Genomic DNA, 15,908 nt, shown 5'->3' with positions numbered 1-15,908 from the left:
TAGAAAATGAAAACACAGCAGCAAGACACCAAGCATCTGGAAATCTAACGTGTGAAGAAGGGAAAACAGGATACACTTATGGAAGAGTTTAAACTTTGAAGAATAGAAATAATAAAGAAATCTGAAAATATTTTTAATATGTATATTTAGTACCCAGGAAGATAGTAGTTATTTGTTTTTTACAGAATATGGAAAATATGCTATTGACTAATGCCTGACACATATGAAGCACTCTATGAATGCTAGCTAGCCATTATTTTCTTTCACTACAATACTGGCTTCATGAAGGCAGAGAACTTGTTTTATTTACCACTATATTCTCCAGCACCTAGAAGAATTTCTTATACATATACAGCAAAAACTGAACAATTAATTTTTAAGTAAAAGAATAAATTAGGTAACTGCACTTGTGAAAAATGAACAGTAGGTTACTAAACAAGAGTAGTGGTTATGAAACAAGAACAGGTTCTTATTTAGAAAAACCAATTAGATATCTTAGATATGAGAGAAATAATGATTGAAATAAAAAAATTAAAGGTTCACAATCAATGTATCACAAACGGTCATTGCTCTGGGGGATTCACCTTCTCACAATAACTAGGCCCTGGAAGAAACTTACACTTGGAGGTATCGTTGGTCTTACACAAGGTAGGAGCATTTTCCAAGAGAGCCCACAGAGAAATAAACATGAGCATAGCCTGGCATACAGGAGCTGGGGTTTCTGAGGCTAACATCTGAGGAGTCAGGGTAGGAACACATAGGAATTTAGGCCAGGGTAGCCAGGAGCAGAGGCCACAGAGGTGAAGAAATGTGCTAGAGCAGAAGAGACTTGGCGTTGGTAAACCAGAGAGGAACTAATATGATGGAACCCTGTGGTATGTAAGTCTGAGGGAAGGCAATCAGAGGTAAAGTGTGCTAAAGTCCCTGTACTGTTTAGGATGTAGATGAAGGTATTGTTTAGCTTTTGATTTTGTTATGTTTAATATACATGGAAAGGTCCAGTGCTAACCAATAAGAGTGATTAAAGGTAGAATGTATAATTTTGAATGAGAGAAAAAAAAGGAGGATGAAAAAAAGATCAAATATATTCAATCCAAAGATGGTAAGAGAAAAGAGAAATGGGGCAAGTAGAAACTAATAGAAATAGTTCATAATAACAACAGTCAAGATAACCAAATGTACTAAACTCAAAGGTTTAAGGAAAAAGAAGTCACATTGGATTTAATAAATATGTTAGTCCTGAAGGACTCACCCCAATTAAGATCAAGTAATCAACTCACAAAGAAAATTACCAAAATCACTGCTATTAGCATCTGTAAGCATAAACAAGAAATAACAGATTTAGACTCACAAAAACTGCAGATGTTTAACTGGTTGAATGTATTTCATGGCTTCATGAAATGATTTAAAAAGTAAATATTTTATATAAAGCTGAGTATTCAGCAAGAAATTATTGGCAATAGAAAAAATACTAGAAAAAAAAACTCCTAGAAATGAAAAAATGTATTTGTAGAAATCAAAAATTCTGTGGATGACTTAAAGCTCAGTTTTATGCAATAAAGAGAGAACTGGTTAACTGAGAGGTATATCCAAAGATTTTGTCTGGAATACAGCAAAAAGGAATAAGGAGAAGAGAAAATACAAAAAAGAAGTTAAGAGACATTGGAACATAAAATGATAAAGACCAATATAAGTCTACTTGCAGCCCCACATAGACAACGTGAAGGGAACGGAGGAAAGGCAATATTTTATCTCTCAGAAAAGATAAAAATCATAGATCCATAGATGTAGTAAGGACAACTTGTCCCAAATGAGATATATCAAAAGGAATTCCCTAAGGCATATCTTAGTAAAACTGGAAGATTTCGGGATAAAGAAAATATCTTGAACACCCAGAGAGAAAAGACAAGATCATAGCTTGTTTAGGATAAAGATTAAGATATTTAGATTTTGTTATGTTAAATGTGCATGATAAAATTTCAATGGTAATCAAAAAGAGATTAAAAGTACAGTATATAAATTTGAAGAAGAGGAAAAAATTGAGGAAGAAAGAAAGACCAAATATGTTAAATCCAAAAATGGTAAGATGAAAGAAAAATGATACAAGTAGAAAGTAATTGAAAAAGTCCAAATATTTTAAGAATCAGAATAACCAAATGGGCTATATTCAGAATTTTTTTTAAAATATCAGTCATATTGGATTTAATAAATGTCAGTTTTTCCATAGCTAAAGACAATCATCCTCCCCAAATCCCACCCCCTCGCCAAAATATAATGAAACAACCACAGTTACGGAAACTAGCTATAGGAAAATTCTACACAAAACTGTGCCCTTGCTATTTATATCAGTCTGCCAAGGCTGCCATAATAAAATACCGCTGACTGGATGGTTTAAACAACAGAAATTATTTCTCACAATTTTAGAGGCTGCAAGTCCCAGAACAAGGTTTGGTGGGGTTCATTTTTGGGTGAGAGCTCTCTTCCTGGTTTGCAGACAGCTGCTTTGTCCTCACATGTGCTTTCCTCTGAGCACACATGGAGAGGGAGGGAGGGAGGGAGAGAGAGAGGGAGGGAGAGAGCGCTCTGGCATCGCTTCTTCTAAGGATACTAATCCCATTAGTATCCAGTATTACCTTATTTAACCTTAAGTGCTTCCCTACTTCAATTACAGCCACCCTGGGGGTTAGGGCTTCATATATGAATTTGGAAGGACATCTATATTCAGTCCATAACATTGTACCCCAGTCCCGCAAAATTCATGCCCTTCTCACATGCAAAATACATTCATTCCATCCTAACAGCCCCAAACATTTTCATTCATTTTAGCATCAATTCTGAAGTCTAAAGTTCAAAGTACTTTATCTAAATATCACATATCTAAATATCACATAAATCAGATGTGGGTGAGACTCAAGGTATGATTCATCCTGAGATAAAATTCCTCTCCAGCTGTGAACCTGTGAAGCCAGACAAGTTATATGTTTCCAAAATACAATGGTGGAACATTCTTATTCCAAAGCGGAGAAATTGGGAAGAAGAAACAAAACCCAGCAAGGCAGATTTTCATCAGATCTTAAGGCTGGGGTAAGATTCACTGGGGTAACAATATCACCCCCACCCCAAGGCTCTGTGAGGGCAGCCCCTCCCCTGAGGCACAGGGCAGTGGTATCCTAACCCCTGAAAATGAAGAGCCCACCTTTGGAACAGAGGAGGAACTAGCCCTGCCCCCTGGGTCTGTGGTGGTAGTGTCAGCTCTGTTGATCTCTGAATTACCTTTGGGGTCATTCTACCTTTTTCTTGAAGGATGAAGCATGTTTGCAGTAGGATAGCTTTACTGTCTGCTCCTACACAATCTAAGAAGTCTGACAGCCATCTTTTATTATGTCCTATTTTTTTCTGTCCCTTTTAGTAACAAGTTGGCAGTGTTTCTGCTGATATAATCTCATCTCTATTCCTGGCTTCTTCTGAGATGGCTGATTAAATTCATGGTTCACACCCATCTTAATCCCCTTATCAAATGATTGTTCAGCCATACCCTTAGTCTTCAGAACAAGCTTTCTCATGTTTTGCAATATGGGTAAGCTAAGAATTTTCCAAATCTTCAAATTATGATTCCTTTTTGCCTATCAATTTATCTCACTCCTCTCACTTTTTACTATAAGCAGTCGGAAGGATCCAGTTCCCACCTTCAACATTTTGCTTAGAAATCTCTGCTAAATATCTAATTTCATCACTCATAAATTCTACTTTCCATGGAACACTAGAAAACACTTCAGCTGAATTCTTTGTCACTGGATTGCATTTCAGGCAGGGGGGAGAAAAAGCTGATGTCCTAGTTGGAATGCGATCAGGCAGAAAAGAATTTTCTGTTATTCAGGGGAGGGTCAGCTTTGTTCTATTCAGGCCTTCAACTGATTGCATAAGGCCCACCCACATTAGAGAAAACAATCTGCTTTACTCAGTCTATGGATTTACATGTTAATCTCATGCAAAAATATGTCCACAGGAATTCCCAGAAGAGTGTTTACCAAATATCTGGGTACCTTGTGGTCCAGTCAATTTGACATATTAAATTAACCATCACGCTATTACTTGAAGGCAGAGAATGCTGAAATTGCAAAATAACTGAAGGTATAAAAAGAAAACTCACGAAATCCCAGTGTTCAATCTCTCATACTACCTCTCCACTAACCCTCTCCACTGCCTCCAGCTTCAAGGCTTTGAGATGAACAAAGGCAGACCAAGGGAAAACAAACAAATACAACCTCATACAGATACTTTCCATAGAAGAAATAGAGAAAATTAGAAGTAACTACTGTACTGAAAAGCACCAGACCTAGACACAATGGTACTCCAAAAAATCTCCAAACACCAGATAATCCCAATGTTGTAGGAATTATTCAAGAGTACTGCAAAGGAAGGAAAAATTTCAAGTTCTTTTTTTTAAGTAAATATGATACAACTGATAGACCAGATAAAGACTGTGCAAACAAGAAAACCAAAGACCAATATCACTAATGAATATCAGTACAAATATACTAAAACAAAATATTAACACATAGACTCCAACATCACTTTAAGCAAATAATATGCATGCTAAGTTTTTGTTTTTGGAATATAAGTTGGTTCAATATTTTAAAATAGATTAATATCGTTTATCTTATCAATAAATATAAGGAGGAAAATATGCTTATCTCCATAGATGCTGACAAAACATTTGACCAAATTTAACAACCATTCATTATTAAAATGCTCAAGAAAATAGGAACTGAGAGGTACTTTCATAACATAATAACATCTCTATCTATCTATAGATAGAGATAAAGATAGAAATACAGATAGACATAGAAATACTTAAGTCTGGAAGCCAGAATCTTATTTAATAGGAAAACAACTAGATTAGGAGCAAGGCAACAATTCTATCTCCAGTACTCATCAACATTGTACTAGACTAGTATTAATCAACATGATTAGCCAAGAGAAAGCAATTAGGGGCATAAGATTAGGAAGAAGAACTATCTCTATTTGCAGATATTATACCTGTAAACTCTCAGAGAATCAATGATAAAACTAACATAAACTGTAAAAGAATTCAATAACATGTAAGAATATCAAATCAGTAGCCTTCATGTACACAAACAATAAATAGTTAGAGGACATATAGTAGAGAGAATTGCAACAGAGGAGATTAAATATTTAGGATTAAATTTAACAAGAAATGTGCAAAATCTATATGATGACAAATTTAAATCATTCCTGAAAGACACAAAAGTTGGTTTTAAAAAATGAATAGACACTCCCTTTTCTTGGATATGATGACTCAACATTGTGAAGATATCAGTTCTCCCTAAATTAATTTGTATATTCAACACAGTCTCGATAAAGATAACAAAGACAGATTATAAGGAGTTAGACAAGTTGATACTAAAGCTCACATGGAAGAGAAATGCAAGAACAGCCAGGGAAACAATGAAAAAGAAAAACTATGAGAAAGGATTAGCCCTACCAGATAATAAAACATACTATAAAGACTCTATAACTAAAACAGTATGGGGCTGGCACATAAATAGGCAAATAAATCAGTGGAATATAATATAGAAAGTCCAGAAATAAACCCAAATATGTACGGAAATTTAGTATATGATAAAGGTGGCATCTCAAATCATTGAGGGTAATCATGGACATTTTTAGAAATGGTTCTTTGATTAGTGGGAAAATGGATATATCTCTGTGTATGATAAAACTTTTTAAAAGCAACTGAAAAATAAACACAAAATTGAGAACAGTTGGGTTGAAGAAACAGACACAGATAAGAGAGGAGCATATAGACATATGAAGTTATTGGATATGTTGCAGTTATTGACTTTGGTGGCATATTCGTGGATGTCTACTGTATTTAAAACTAAATAAATGATAAATAAATTAAATTAAAAATGATACTGGCTAGAGCAATAATGTTAATGTGCCATGAACCAAGGATTCAAACTAACCCAATTTTGTGTACCCAAATCCTTAAAATAAAACCTCAGTACATGGTCTTAATAGCTGAAGAGTAAATCAGTCACTAGAATGACTGAACTGAAGAATTATTTCAAATTTAGCACAAAAAGATGAAAAGCCATAAGAAAGTTTAAAACATTTGGAATAGATACCCCAAATTGATATCTCTCTAAAAATATTTCTAGAAGCAAATAATGGAAAGAATGAAAGAGGGGCAATAGTAGAAAAGACAATGGCCAATTATTGCCCAGAACTGGGAAAAAAATACACAAGTCTTTAGGTTGACACTACTCACTAAGTGACAAGATGGCGAATAAATATAAAACCTCACTGCAAATACCATAAGCACAAACATAATGATAAAAATTGGGAACTCTCTCAAAGAGGAAAGAAAGATCAACTTCAAAAATAATACTTCAGAATGACATCAGATTCCTTATCAGTACCACTGAATGTAAGAAAGCAGTGGAAAAACATTTCTAAATCCTGAGAGAAAATAACTTTGAACCTGGAATTCAATACACAATAAAATTTCAAAAGTAAAAGTATACTATTCAAGAGTAAACATTTAAGAAAGATATTTTCATATGTTTAAGCACTCAAATTTTACTACCTATAGACTCTCCCACACAGAAGTAAACTTTGTAAGTTTTAAAGAATATAAGGATATATTCTAACAAGAAAAAAAGTAAAACACAAAGAAGAATTTAGATAAAAATGCAATGAGAAGCAACTTATAAGCAGTAAAATCTATAAGTAATAGCTGAATAAATAGTATAATAAACTTTGATAATTGAAATTGAAATTCCAGATGATAGCATGGGTTAGTTGGGTTGGGGGCAGGAGGGTTACTGAGTAGAACCCCAGAATAAAAAATATTCTAACATATCTATCTTCTTTGAGGGAATGAGAAATTAACTGAATAACATGAGACTTTATTAGGAAACTCTAATAAGCTTATTTATGTGTGATAAAAATGCGAAGATAATAACAGAAGGATAAAAATTAAAAGTATAGCTTTAAACCAATAGAGGAAAAAACAGAGCAAAGAATTCTTGAACAATTCAACAGAAGGCAAGAGGAGAAAAATAAATGAAACAATGAGAAAGTAAGGTAAACAGAAAATACATGGAAAAAGAAACTAGACATAAGCCTAAAGATCTTAATAACCATAGTAAATATGAATAACTTATCAAAAGACAGAAAATCTCAGAATGAATAAAACAACATGCAAATATAGGCTGTTTACCAAATACATACAGCTGAAACAAGAGGAATTAGAGAGGTTGAAAATAAGGAAATGAAAAAAGTACAAACCAGTCAAATACTAGCAAAAAAGAAAGAAGATATAAGAAGATATAATGATATTAAATCTGTCAAAATAGAATCCAGGAAACACAGAAAGACATTTCATATATAAATAAATGGAAAAAATCTATTAATGAGATATAAAGTTTTGAACTTGAATGAACCTGAATAAAGCTTAAAATATGTACAAAGCAAAATCTGATAGAAACATAAAGAGAAACAGACAAACCTACAATCATAATACATGTCTCTCATATACTGACAGATCAAGTACACAAAAAAAAAGCATGGATGTGGAAGATTTGAACAATGTAATGAACAAGTCTGATGTAACAGATTTATATAGAATTTTGCATCCAAAACCAGGGAATGTACATTCTTTTCAAACACACAAAGACCATTTGCAAAGACTGTTCTAGACATAAAGGAAGTCTCAGCAAATTCTACACTGTTAGTACCAAAATGGCCACATTCACATATAGTGAAACTAGAAGTCACCCTTTCTTCCCAACTCAGTATATATGGGAAGGTTTTTTGTTTGTTTGTTTGTTTCCCACATGTAAATAATTAATGAGTTAAGCAGGAAAACAAAATGGAAATTGCAAAATATTTAATAATAAGAAAAAAATCCTATATTTCAGGGCCAGTGGGATAAGGGCAATGTGGTTCTCAGAGGAGAATTTATAAACTTTAAATTATTTCTTAAAAACAAGAGAGATTAAGTAAATTTTTCTACAGAATATGCTAGAAAAGGAATAACAAAATAAACCCAAATGGGAAGATATAAAGGTAAAACCCCCAAATGATAATAAGCACACAAAAAAATTAGAATTGATTAAACAAAACAAACCTTTGCCTCATTTAAAACACTAATACTTTTATCAGTATATTAAAGAAAAAAATGAAATAGTAACAAATAAGTTCAAAATAAAACATAAGCAATAATGTAACTATAAATAAAGATATTTTTAATTTTTAAATTATAACAGAACATTCCAAAATTGCCAATAAACTTGAAAATCTGGATGAAATGGACAATTTTCTAGAAAAACATAAAGTACCGAAGAGAAGTAGAAAACCTGTGAACAGAACAATTAGCACACAATAAAATGAAAAAAAAACAACCAAAAACTGGCCAGTGTTCTAGTATCCCAATGTTACTGGTATCATATCAAATAAGATTTTATCTACTTAAATACACTTAACCTGGCACTGTTCTAATTTCTAGTGGTAAGATTTTGTGGACACTAAAATGAACTATGAATCAGAACTTAAACAGCCCCTGTATCCCACACCTATAGAAAACACCTGGTTGTTCTTGCAAATATGACAGACTTTACTAATTTTGCTCCGGTTTTTTTAAAAATTAAAAACCATAACAATGGAGGTAATAAAGGAATTGTCTGAAGGCACCCAATGGCATTCATAATCACATTAAATTTATAATTTCCTTTGTCTTGAAATTGTTCATATTTCACAGAGACTATGCTTTTCAAGTTTCCAGATATAATAACAAATGCCTAAGGTGTGCTTGATGAGGAAACTGTAAGAGAATAAACTTGCAGAAACATATGGAAAAGTTCTTTTCGGTATTCCAGATATCTAAATGTAATAGAGAGAGACAGAGAGGTAAAAATAAGTAATTGTTTCTTAAACTACAATTAATAATAAGTCATTAATACTGATAATCACTGTGGTAAGCAGGATAATGTCCCCTCCAATGATAACCACACCCTAATCCCTGGATTGCTGTATACATTACCCAATATGAAAAAAAAAGACTTGCAGATGTAATTAACGTTAAGAACCATACCGGATGGAGAGATTATCCTTAATTATCTAGGTGGGTCCCACCTAGTCACATGAGCCCTAAAAGCGAAGAATGTTCCCTGGGTAGAGCCAGAGACCCTGTAGAAAGGAAGGTCAGAGATTCCATGTGTGAGAAGGATATGACACCCCATTGCTGGTTCTGAGATGTAGGGCAGCCACATGCAAGGGTGGCAAAGAGGTTTCTAGGAACTAAGCCCCTGGCTGACAGAGCGAAGGAACCCTCAAATGCTAAGGCTGTCCTACGACCACAAGGAACTGAATTCTGCCGACAACCTGAGCGAGTTCGGACACAGAGTCTTCCCCAGAGCCTCAAGAAAGGAACGCAGCTCTGCCATCCCTTGATTTCAGTCACGTAAAATCTCAAGTAGAGAAACTAGATGAGCCAAATTATTTAAACTTCTGACCCACAGAAACCATGAGAAAACAAACAGAAAATGGGTGTTGTGTACATCACTGAATTTGTGGTCATTTTTATAGCAAAAGAAAACGAATACAATCACAAACCGAAATAACAAATATAAAGATGCTTACTTCATATCTGTAGACCTTATTCTGCACACACAAGAGTAACTCTTTTCCCCATGATGAGGAGTAGACATTCCCCAATACTGAACTCACCAAATATGAAGACACTTTCCATAAGGTCAGCCATATCTTTACTTCTATACGTGTCAGCAAGTTATGATGAAATGAAATCACTGCTTTGTTCTACTGGCATTTCCCCATATGGTAATGGATCTATGTTTTCTGTTAGGTGCCAGATAGCACAGGGACACCAACCACTTAACAGTATCATTTCAAATGTGGAGGAAAGCAAAAGTTAAGGAATCCTTGACTTTAAGTTAGAGACAAGAAGCTCCATGACCATATTAAGGTCCATGATTTTTTATTTGAACTGACCACACACCTGTGTTAGGATTTTTGTCCCATTGTGAATCTGTACCCTAAATTACATCACCGCTACACAATACTGAAATCACCCTCATTATCTAGGACACCTTTACCAAGCAGTAAAAGCAATTTAAAATACTAAGGCTCTGAGCCATCTGTCATTAGAAGTGCCCAATTATATTATGCAAGTTCCTTGGAAAGTTTCCATAGTGTAGGATCTCCCTAATCCACATCGACAAACTGATTTTAAAAAGGCACCTATTTTACCATTTGACATTTCATATTGTTTTGTATCTGATACCAGGTGGACAATTTGGCAGGTAGAGGAACTTCCTAAGAAATTCAAGCTACTCATCTATAGTCAACATGAATTATTTGCCTTAAATATAACTTTTTTGAAAGACACATATTATTTTAGACTTCTGTCACCACACTGTCTTGGTGACATCATATGCAAACCATATAGGAATATTTTTTAACTGGATGCCAAATGTCTGGGATTTTAGGTCCGGCTGTAAAGATGATATAAACAAATGAGTTCCTGATGTTTCTTATTAGAGGATGCCAAGAATCAATACATTGCTCAATAATCAAGAACAAGAGTCAATCATTCTGAGTTGACTTGCAAGCCTTGACAGTCTCAATCAATAGGGAGCTGGAGGCTTATGAGAATATCCAGCACCTACTCTGAGAACTTTTTATAATCCCTTTGCTGTTAGATAGAAAACTGAATTCCTGCCTTGGTACTGGAGGGTTCCAAGACTGTCCAGAACACAAGATGTGCAGTCTAAGACTCATGCTAACTATTTTTTAATTGAAAGTTAACCTCTCAGGAAAATTAACTGCAGAACCATTCTTCTTGATGTAAAAAACTACATTCTATTTCATCATCTGGCATTAACTTTTTTTCAGCAACACCTATTGAAAACTAAGAACCCAATGCGAAGGCAACACATAGACCTAGTTCATTTTAAGTTAAAATGTAGAATCACTTGGGATATCTCTACTCACAAGCACAGCACAGAGACAACCTAATAACAAAGTACAAATTAACTGGTTACAACTTGATGTTACTTTTGAAGAAAGAATTGTATATATGTGAAACAAATACTGCTGGTCAAAGTTTGTGTATTTATTTATTTATGTATTTATTATTTATTGAATTCCTGCAGTGAGCTGATTAGCCAAGGGCAATCTTGCAGCAAGAAAACGATGACTTGTTAAATAACTCTTCTTTCCTTTTCTGTTCAGCTCTGCTCATTAGCAGATTTGGGACGTACCTCCTGTGGGTGATAGAACCTAATAAACCTTATTCATTCTAAAATTAAAAAAAAAAAAAAAGTTGAATGCTTACCACGTACCAGATGATGTAAGAACAAAGCAACAGAAGACAGAGTTTCTGATAACAAATAGTAGGATTTCACAGTTCCATAAAGAGACTCTGCATATATTTTTAATTTCTGAGTTTAAATGCATTTTATTTTTAGACAACCTACATAACATGTTTTTTTTTTTTTTCTCAAAAACAATGCCTCCACTCCAAATAAATCAACATCAAAACGAAGAGCTCAAGATGCCATCAGTCCCATTTGTCTAAGTCCTGGTGTTGCGTAGATGAAAAGCAGCAGCCAGCCAGTCATGACGAGCAAGGGATCCAAACAGCCAAATTTGTTAACATTTTTCCATCTCTCGACCACCCTTAAAGAAAGTCATATATGGCGTCATACTGTCCTCACGGTAGTCCAGCAGAGCAGCCATGCCATCTGGATTCATGTTTTCACCAATAAAGAACTGATCATTTTTGAAATTAGCAAGGATGTGCTTGATTTGTTCTGCAGCCCCTGTCATAAAAGGTTTTACTCTTTCTGGTCTCTGTTCTTCAAGCTTCCCTTTGATTGACTTCATGTAATCTTTGATGTGCTTCTTGTTGGCTTCTTCTGTGAAGCTGGTTTCCTGCAAGTGATGGTTCATGACAATATCCACACCGGTGGTTACTGTGCTTTTGGTACCTTAGCCCTCGGGGCCTTCAGCGGATGCATTTCCACCAATGAGCGAGTCATCAGTGTTACCCTCTGTTCTACTGACCATCTTCCCCTCCACCTACGGACACAGCCCATCCGCGACCTCCCGGATCTTGTAGATGTTGGAGAACAACTCATCATGGCTGATGAGGTCCCGGTAGATGATCATGATGGCGACTGCAGGGAGACAACGGTGGCACTAGCTTAGTAGGAGCCCAGAGCTCAGAGCTAGGGCGGTGCAGCCGGAGCAGTGCTCTGGGGGAGGGGGGGAGCGGGCAGAAAAAGAGCTGCATATAATTTTATAATGAAAAGAATACTTACAGAAATATCATGTCTCTATTTTTTTTTTAGGAGTTCACATAAATAACTTATTAGGGACCAGCCCATATTTTTTATATTTCATAATTTAAAAAAATTACATCACCCATTTCTACACACTTCCAAAGCATGCAACAATTCGAGGTTTTATAATTATTTTTTATAGCATCCATTTAAAAAAATAAAGGCTTATCACAGAGAAGCAAACATGCACTTTAATCACAGAGAAGCAAATATGCACTTTAATCAGAACATTCTCAATCATCCTATAGGATAGATACCTTCCATGAAAGTATTCTACAGAATTCCCCTGTCCAATACTGTAGCCAGTAGAGATATGTGGTTATTTAAATTTAAACTCTTTTGGGGGGGGCCTCCCTGGTGGTGCAGTGGTTAAGAATCCGCCTGCCAATGCAGGGGACATGGGTTCGAGCCCTGGTCCAGGAAGATCCCACATGCCGTGGAGCAACTGGGCCCGTGAGCCACAACTACTGAGCCTGCTCTCTAAAGCCCGCGAACCTGTGCTCCACAACAAGAGAAGCCACTGCAATGAGAAGCCCATACACTGCAACGAAGAGTAGCCCCCGCTCGCCACAACTAGAGAAAGTCCGCATGCAGCAACGAAGACCCAAAGCAGCCCAAAATAAAATGAATAAAATAAAATACAATAAATAAATAAATTTAAATTCTTTTTTTATTTGAAGTATAATTGATTTATAATGTTTCAGATGTCCAGCAAAGTGATTCAGTTATGTATATATGTATATTCTTTTTCAGATTCTTTTCCATTACAGGTTATTATAAGATACTGAATATAGTTCTCTGTGCTATACAGTAGGTCCTTATTGTTTATTTTATATATAGCAGTGTGTATCAGTTAATCCCAAATTCCTAATTTATCCCCTGCCTTTCCACTTTGGTAACCCTAAGTTTGTTCTCTATGTCTGTAAGTCTATTTCTGTTTTGTAAATAAGTTCATTTGTATCATATTTTAGATTCCACATATAAGTGATATCGTATGGTATTTGTCTTTCTCTTTCTGAGTTACTTCACTTAGTATGATAATCTCTAGGTCCATCCATAAAAATTCAGCTCCTCAGTTACACAAGCCACATTTCAAGGGCTCAAGAGACACAGTAGCTAGTGGCTACCATATCACAGCACAGAATATTTTATTCATCACAGAGAATTCTGTTGGACTGCACAGTTGTCACCGTAATCTTTATCCACAAAAAATGATACTGTCTTGACCCAATGTCTTAGCCTTTTTGTACAACTGTAGACTGTAAAGATGTCTGAGAACATGTATATCAACACATTATTACCTGAGGGAACTAACGCTTGGAAAGTTTTAGGTAACAGAAAGATAACTCGAGGTTTTTCTCTACATTCTGAAGTCCATCTTGCATTGAAATCTTTAGTCTTCCACTCCCCGCCAGGAGTATGGTGGCTGATTGAAATCTAGGGCTCAGGTGATCAGATTTTATCTACTATGACAGTGCTGATTGAATCGTAATAGCTGCTCGATTCAGGCTTGTGAGCTCAGAGAGAAAAAGTGGTTTGATGTATTAATGATGACTTGTAGGCTGAGAGCTGATTTTGTACTTGCCAGGCATTTTCTGTTACTAAAAATATTAGCTAGCAACTAATAAGCACACACATGGTGGTAAGGTGCACAAGCAGAAGTAAAGCAATTTTGAAGTAGGGGACAGTATATCTCACATCCCCCAGACTACCTGAAAATCATTCTTCAGTTTGGGCTCTGTAACTTTAGAAGGATATAGACAGAACTCTGCTGATAAAAGGAAGAACTTTAAATTACACTCTCACACATTTCCCAAGCCCTAGTCCACCTTCTCTCAACCTTTTATAAGAGATATGAGTCCTGGACTAAGAAAAACCTCTTCGGAATGAGTCTAAGAAAGAAACCATAAAATAAACTTCCAAGAGAGTCTCTTATGGAGATAAATAAAATGTCACCTCTCTTGCTGTCACTTAAAAATATGTTTTCCTGAGAATCAGAAGACACATGGAAGGACTTCTTCAAGCCACATGTGTCTGCAGTAGTCTCTAGAGAGATTTAAGAAATACAATTTCTCATTCTTAGAATCTTGCCTGCCCATTGCATAAATTCCTATTGCACTCTGCCCCTAGAAAAATAATGTATTATTTTGCTCACCTGAAACTCAGTCCGAGATCGGCTCTGCCTCCAATTTCTGTTTGGCAGGTTGAATTTTATAAAGGAGATTTCCAAGCTTATCCATCTAAAATCTCCTTGTTGAAAGCTCTAGTTCAGCCACTGTGAAGTTACACAGAGGTTGAGTCCAGTTTGAGAGCTGTCTGGGAGCCTTACTTCAGCTTCACTTTTCTATAGAATTTTGGCTATACTCCCACGGAAAAAAAGAAAATGTGAATCTAATTTTTCCTTTGTTAGCAATGCTCATAGAATATATTGGTTAAAGCAGAAGTCCTTTTAATGAATTGTGAATTTTTCAATGGTCATCTGTATGAAGTTTCCCCCTGTTCCCCACTCCCACCCCAGGAAAACTGTGAGTATGTAGTGTGAAAATGGAACTTGTTTTTAAAGAATATATTTTGAAGAAGAAATTCTCCAAAAGCCTCAATACAAGGTGGATGATTTGCTTCCTTTGTTATGATCAGACAGACCACATTTACACAGAAGAGAGACTAAGAATTTAAACAGAAAAAATAATCTATAAGGAAAAGGATTCAATTTGATTCTTTTTGAACTGTTTACATTATTAAGGGTTTTGGGGGGGGGTTTTGCTCTAATTTGTGTTTGGTACCACAATTCACATTGGCATCACCCTGGAAATCTTGTTTCAATTAATTTCTTAAGACAATTCACCCATTTAATCACAAGAATATCTTTGATGACTTAAGTCAAAGTATCAGGTATTAATCCATGGCAATATGGCTGCTGGACAAGGGGTTTCCCTGTACATTTTAAACATATACACTAGTTATGAAACCAGAGCACGAGTGACACAGGTCTTCTACCAGTCAGACATTTCAGCATGCACAAAATAAATATCTGATGATTTAACTAATGAGAACCTACTGTATACCACAGGGAACCCTACTCAATGCTCTGTGGTGACTTAAATGGGAAGGAAATCCAAAAAAGGAGGGGATATATGTATACGTATAACTGATTAAATTTGCTGCACAGCAAAAACTAACACAACATTGTAAAGCAACTATACTCCAATAAAAATGAATTAAAAAAAAAAAAGAACTAGGTAGAACATTTGTCTACATTTGTCTACTCATATGTGTCTATTCCTTTAAGCAAGATGTATATAATTCTAGACATTTTAATTCCTCCCATCTTCCTAAAAGAATTAGATAAATGAGCTCCTAACATAGTAGAAGATTTAGAAGATTATTTGGCAGGTTCCAAAGGCTTTCTGAGTCCTTAAAAAGATAATGAATTAAACAAAATAATAGTAACGGCATGATAAATAAGCCAGTGTTTGTTTGTGAATTGGTGAAACACACAGCAACCTAAGATTTATT

The 15,908-nt window shown here is 35.2% G+C and overlaps 1 pseudogene across 1 annotated transcript; it reads right to left on the bottom strand.

Annotated features, from left to right (window-relative positions):
• Positions 1–11,494: 11,494 nt before the first annotated feature.
• LOC309607648 (translationally-controlled tumor protein pseudogene) lies at positions 11,495–12,414 on the bottom strand (annotated as a pseudogene). Its single transcript has one exon. The product of its transcript is annotated as a translationally-controlled tumor protein pseudogene (transcript).
• Positions 12,415–15,908: the final 3,494 nt, after the last annotated feature.

The sequence above is a fragment of the Balaenoptera borealis genome, assembly GCF_965194805.1.
Source record: "Balaenoptera borealis genome assembly, chromosome: 12".
NCBI classification, from domain to species: Eukaryota; Metazoa; Chordata; class Mammalia; order Artiodactyla; family Balaenopteridae; genus Balaenoptera; species Balaenoptera borealis.
Note: the sequence above shows the minus strand (reverse complement) of the source record. Positions and strands in the feature narration are given on the sequence as shown.